The 7114-nt window shown below is 33.8% G+C and overlaps 1 long non-coding RNA gene across 1 annotated transcript; it reads left to right on the top strand.

Moving 5' to 3' along the window:
- The first annotated feature begins 14 nt into the window (after positions 1 to 14).
- On the top strand, positions 15 to 4514 carry LOC149780401 (uncharacterized). The gene is made up of 3 exons (XR_016415077.1): positions 15 to 148; positions 2912 to 2977; positions 3826 to 4514. It is a non-coding gene; the product is annotated as an uncharacterized LOC149780401 (long non-coding RNA).
- Positions 4515 to 7114: the final 2600 nt, after the last annotated feature.

The raw sequence follows: 7114 nt of genomic DNA on the forward strand, positions 1-7114 counted from the left end.
ATGAGTCACGAGGTATTCCTAACTGGTATTTTCTTGATCTTGTTCAAACTTAGCAGGAACCAGTTTAATATTCAAGACTGATCTACCTAGGTCACGTGTTAAAAGGTAAAGTTAGACACGTGCCAACAACCACCAGATTTACAATAAGGTAAATACTGATCTGTTTAAACAATATGCGACTGGCACAGAAACTTGTGCCCATAGTCATTATTACACGATGTAATTTGGCCCTACGACCTCCAAGTCCGATATATCGGCGGCCATTTTAACACGTTAAAGTCAATGTATAATTCTCTAATTGTTTAAAGAGGTCTCGAAATATATTATAAAAGCTCTACTGTGGGGGGGGGGGGGGGGACAAACATATAGTGGTCAGCTGTTAACTTTTGCTGATGCAAGCCTAAACATGTTTAGAGGTGATATGCGGTGGGCGCCGATGTTTGGGGGACTCTCTCTCTCTCTCCATAATCGGTATTCTTCTAGTAGTTACGTGCCATATCTAGTCTACTAATAATATGATGGCATACATTACCGGACATCAAAAGATTATGATAAGATACTAATTTAATTTCTAGTTTAAATATTGAAATTTAGGTGGTCGGGGCCTGATTTAGGCATAAGCTAAATAAGCTATAGCTTAGGGCCTCACACCCTTAAAGGGGCTTCTCATAATTTAAGTAAAAAGCTTTAATAGTAGTAATATAATTTATATTTAAGTAATAATTCAACCCGTGAATTTTTTGGCATAGTATATTCACTATTATTATCTATGTAATATATTTTATATAAATGACATAATTTACTCTGTAATAATTAGCAAAACATTGCCACGTTCAGTTGTTACACAGCATTATTCTCTGTTAATAACTAGTAAATAGGACCTCTACAGCTTCCCATAGCTTAGGACCTCACCATGTCTAAAATCCAGCCCTGTAGTGAAATATTTTACAAAAATAAAAAATGAACCGATGCATGGTAATAAAATCGGTACCGGGACGGACTAAAACCCTGATTCTTTCCTGACGTTGATGGCTCGCTGACCCTTTGGACTGAAAAGCTGACCAAATCACTCTGTTGTGATTAACTTTCACTAAATAGACATTATTTTGGTAGATGTTTTCTTTCTTTCTTCAGAATTAACATTATATTTAAATTGATTGATAAAAGGTCACGAACTATTAGTGTTTGCTCGCAAACCGGTTTATTGATCGCTGGTTAAGTGGAAGACTCGGATGATTGTCACAAAGTAACAAATGCGATCCATAAACTGTTTGACATGCAAACTTATACAGCAATGAAATGATAAAGAATTAAGTCTGAAAACTGCATAAGCACATATGTTGGAATGAAATATTTCAGAAATTAAATTAAAACAAAGTTGGAACGAATCCCTGATTGTACACAACGCAGATTGTAATGAGACTAGTATGGGGACGTCCATTAATTATGTCAACAATTTTTAGGCAATTTTTTACCCCCCCCCCCCTTGTCAACAACTGTCAAACTTTCAGTGACCCCCCTAATAAAATTATGTCAAAATTCCCCCCCCCCCCAAACTAACATTATTTTATACGGCTGGCTTTTATGCTAAAAATAGAATTATGGAAATCAAAAGGTCTACAAATAAATTTTAATACATTTTTTACTTGTTTAACAGATTTCAAATTGACTATAACACTTTGAATTCATGAAAAAATCGAGACTTTATATTCTAGCTTCTATCATCTTCCCATGGGGAAGCCAAATGTTCCTCAGTTGTTATAATGGGCATAGTGGCTGATTCATTAATTTCTTCAGATTAATACCATACCAATAAAAATAAAATATGATGATGCAAGACTATGACTTCCTTGGCAAGAGCTCAACTGGTTTAATTTCCTAATTTCCTATTTTTTGATTTATTAAATTTATTGTAAAAAATAACATTGTTGACGTCAATTTATCTTGAACTCCCCCCTCCCCCATGTCAACAATTGTCAAACTTCTTCAAACCCCTCCCCCCATTTTGTTGACATAATTAATGGACGACCTCTATAGCTATTTGTTCTCTCATAAAATATGCAAAACAAATTAGGTCAACAGTACCTTCAAGACATGAGCTATAAATTATTAATCGATAACAGCTGACATAAAAAAATGGATATGTTTCTAACATCTCATATAGGGCAACCGATCAGAGTGACCAGACGCATCTATCCACTTTTATTTGATAAGAGTTGGGCTACGGCCTGCCATTATATGTGTAACTTTCTTTCCTCTGACCATGTGTAGTGTCGACAAAACTCACAGAAAATATCGCCGTCTTGCTTGAAATGGATTCCTTCCATTACAATATTTCCGTTTTTTGTCATATTATACCTTTAAGATAAAACATTGTTTTTTCCCTTTGTCTCTGGCTGTCCTCAACTCCTAATTTTAACATTAAGCTATCATATTTTCGCTTTTAACGTTTTACATTTGAACCTTTCTTCCCTAACTAATATGCATACATGCATAACAGCATATATTTCTTGAAATACGGTGCAGCGGCAAAACAGATAAAATAGATAGATATTTTCATTTCATTGATTAGCCTTGCTGGAAACCATGCTGATAAATACATTGGAGCAAGAAAATGGCTATTTTACGATTTTGAAACAGACTTATTGGAACTCATATAAAAGGGTTGATTATACCATGTTAGCCCTTGAGGAATTTTGGTTGTTGAGAAATGGATTACAAACCATTATTATGTTTTTTTTTAAAGCGGGGGGGGGGGGCGGCAAGCATTGAGAGATCGCTAATGAATTTTCAAGATGTGAATGTTTGTACCTGAACATCTACAGCAGTAAAATAGATAATCATTGCCATTTTTCCATTTGCGAATTTCTTACCTTTGCTTCTCTTTTCAAGAGTGTATATTTCATTCTAGATTTTGAAGTGATGAACACAACAAAGATCTGTGGAACGCCTCCTGAATACAACTAATGCATGCTTTGTAAGTTTAGAAACTATGTTCATCAGGCAGTGAGTAAAAACAAATCAGTTAGCTACTGACTTTCTAATGTTTAGTGTGTGTGTGTGTGTGTGTGTGTGTGAGAGAGAGAGATTTTGATTTTTAAAGTGGCTTTAACAAAAAAAATTCAGTCATATCGCTTCGATGTCTGCAGTGTGGCAGTTTATAATGATGTCTAACACTGGAGGCATCTTGCCACAGAGATGCACGATCATGTGTTACGTGTTTAGGCTCATAAATAGTAACAAGTAAAAAGTGAAGACAACAAGCTTTGTAAAATTTAACATAATTTGTTTCCCTAAAAAAAAAAACAAGGTAAAAATGGGGAAAATTACTTACGGTTTTAAGAATCAAATCCAAAAATAATCCAAGAATAATCCAAGAATTAAAAATTACAAGTCCTAGTAATAATATGTTCTAATGAATTTGAGTTCGAGTCCCGACGAAAATCCAAACTGGAAGGCGATAACGTATACTTTAACCAGTATAGTACTGATACATCTACAGTTCTTCGTTGAACAACAAAAAATAATATTCCAGTTTTGAATTCCGAATGAAATTTCAATGAGTGTCTTTTTCCAAGAATTCTGTATGAGCACTTAAATATTCCCAGGGTGTTACATATATTAAATTTAATTTATATATGATGTAAGTTGTATTTGATCTGATTTGATTGTTTGTGGGGTTTTGGAATCTTTTTATTTTCTTTACATGTCAATATAATGTAATTTTGTTTGCAAGGAATTTGATATTTTCCAGAAAATTCGTTTGACGTGAGTTTTAACTTAGATGCCTAATAATAAAAACACTTGTTTCTATTTTTGGCACAGGTCCTGGCCTTGATTGAGGGTCAAGTAAACAACTTTTTCTAGGAGTAAAATGATTGGTTCTTATCAAGGACATACAGGAGTTATGTGACTTTTACATGTAAACATGATCACGTCATCCTCTATTTCGCAATATATTTCGCAACTAAGCATTTCAGAAATTGCGAAATACTTAGTATAAATAGTGATGTTTAAAGAGAGAGACAGAGAGAGAGAGATCTCAGAGTCCAGGGCATTTAAACACTTGATGTCAAGTTGTTTTCTTCTGTTGTGACAAGAAATGAACTTTTGAGAGATTGGTTAATTTTTCTCCAAATTATTTGGACTCTAAAAGATTAATTAGTTTCTCTGAAAATATTATTTTATTCATACAGAATTCGTGAATAAGGACATTTATTGAAAATTCTGTTGGATTTCCAAGACCGGAAGATAAATTATTGTGTTTGTACAAAGAACTGTAGACGTCAACACAGTACAGGCTACAGCATATATCATTGCCTTCCATCTTGGATTCTTCGTCGGGACTCAGACTTGGAATCATTAGAACATTTAAATATTAGGACTGCACAAAATTTATTCGTGGATTATTTTTGTATTAATTTTGTATTTTATTCTGGAAACCGTAAGTTCTCATATTTTGTCTTCATTTTTACAGTATTTTTCAAGGGAAATAAATTGTTATATTTTCCAAAGCTTGTTGTTTTCACTCTTTTGTGCAACTGTTTATTCGAGCGTAAACACATAACATAAGACAATGATAAGAATTAATCTCTTAGAATCCAAATAATTTGAGGAAAAATTAAAACTTAACTCCAACTGGTCACAACAGAAAAGAAGAAGAAAAAAAACACATCGACGTCGAAGTGTTTAAAATCCCAGCTAAAATTATTTCTTAATACATCACTATTAAACGACTACTGCTCAATTCCGGTAAAACCAGAATTTCGAAATAGAGGTTATTCACATGTCTAAAGTCGATTCCACCATATAAATCCCACAATATTTTTTTTTTAAAAGTTGTTCACTCCAACTCTTACTAATTCTAAATCGAGGTCAGAAATTATGTCAGCATTAAGCTACAAAGTTCTAATAACAGGTGTTTACGAGTAAACAGGTTAAACTAATTTCTGGAAAATGTCAAATTCAAGTAACGAAAATTACATTAATGTAACATGTAACGGAATCAATTTTTTAAAAAAAACAAACAACAATTAAACAAAAATCAAACATAAATTAAGTCAGACATACGTAACACATGTCCCACCCAGTCACTTTATCCTGACTCCAGGCCGACCAGTCCTAACACTAACTTCGTAATGCTGAGTGCCTAGCGAGGCAGCTGTTAGTACCATTTTTTAAAAATCTTTGGTATGGCCCGTCTGGGGGTTCGAACCCGCGACCTCCAGCATCTGAGGCGTACGGCCTAACCACTAGTCCAAGAGGTTTTTCTAATGTGGAAACTAAATACAAACCACACGGAAACTACTGTACATACACTTGAGTACGTCAGTTTGTTCCTGACTGTGAACAGTATCGTCCCGGATATAATATTACAGTATATTATGCTAGCAATGATCAGTATAATAAACTGTTTATACCCTTATAATCTGGTTAATGAAACATGCAGATCGGTGTCTGTGGTATTCATATTTGGGCTAGACTTGATATACATGGTACATGTAGTAAGTGCTCTCAGCAGAATTCTAGTCGCATCATTGACTTCAGATTCATCAATTAAGGTTTCTTTAATTTTGCGTTTCTATTTTGTTTATATATTGTTTGTATATATTAAACTACTTTGAAATTCGTTTACTGTTACAATTTATTAATAAAAATTCAGATTCACTCGGGTACTAATGGTGTTTATATGGCTTTGAATATATTCATGTTACAAAAATGTATCGTAATGTATTTTTTGACGGCAAGGTTATTAGGACTGCTGAAAATATCCGGAAAATAGCAGAACAGCAACATATATGAAACTTTATTTTAAAAAAAGACATGTAATGTTTAAATTTGATCGAAATCATTTGAACACTAGTTGTTTGTTTGATTGATATGATTGGTTGGTGATACCATTTGAAAATTACCATAGCAGTTCCATTTGAGATAAAATCATAGCCGTACACATAGCAGACCTCTCAATAACCATAAACGGCCATAAACGCTAACAACAGAGCTTAGCACAATAACTTTTTTATAGAGAGAGTACAACATGTGTTCTTCTTTGTCCGCACCCAAACCCCACGACCTTTATCAGCTGATATAGTTGAACGCTAATTGATTACTATTTTGTTTGAAAGTTAACTATTATATATTTCATACCGATTTAGTTCAGAATTTATTTGAGCATTTACGTTTCACATCAATCGATTCCTACTGTGTATTGACACTCCCTTCCGTATAATGTGACTGGAATTCAACGCCTTTGCTGCCAAAATATAATCATGTTACATCTCATCGGAGGTTTCTAGGCTAATACTAGCACAGCCAAAATATAAATTATACTAAATCTCATGGGAGGTTTCTAGGCTAATACTAGCACAGCCAAAATATAAATCATACTAAATCACATGGGAGGTTTCTAGGCTAATACTAGCACAGCCAAAATATAAATCATAATAAATCTCATCGGACGTTTCTAAGCAAGTACTGGAACAGCAGTAATTGTCCACATCTTTGATGAGAGATTCTGAGAAAAATTACATTAGCCAGGTACAAATACCTTGTCACGATCTTGATTTAGCTGGTGGAACTAAACACGTATTTAGACCAGATTGTTATCACTTCTCAAATACATATAAATTGAAAGCGGAACGTTAGCGTGTGTGTGTGTGCGTGTGTGTGTGTCTAAATGTACCCATTCAAAGGCGTTAGCAACTGCAAACGTTAGTCATGAGAAATATACTCAGATGAGGTAAGTAAGGATTTTTAAAAAAAAAAAACAGTAGGGGGAAACTGTGTGCATATACTTGGCGACCATGGACAAAGCAAACATTTCAAGAAACTTTTATTCAAGAATGTGTAGGAAAGAGAGAGTTTTGTTGTACTGTTTGATGACATCATTAAATATCAAGGCAGGCCTTATGCACCTAAATATCCCCATCCAACACAAGGCAAAAAAAACCCCAAAACAAACGAATGCATTCATGGGTATGCACAGGCAGATAACATATAATTAAAGTACTAGTTATTAACTTAAACACACACACACACACACACACACACACACACACACACACACACCTATATATATATATATATATATATATATATATATATATATATATAT

This window comes from Sinohyriopsis cumingii, chromosome 16, assembly GCF_028554795.1.
Source record: "Sinohyriopsis cumingii isolate HCF-2022 chromosome 16, ASM2855479v2, whole genome shotgun sequence".
Lineage (NCBI taxonomy): Eukaryota > Metazoa > Mollusca > Bivalvia > Unionida > Unionidae > Sinohyriopsis > Sinohyriopsis cumingii.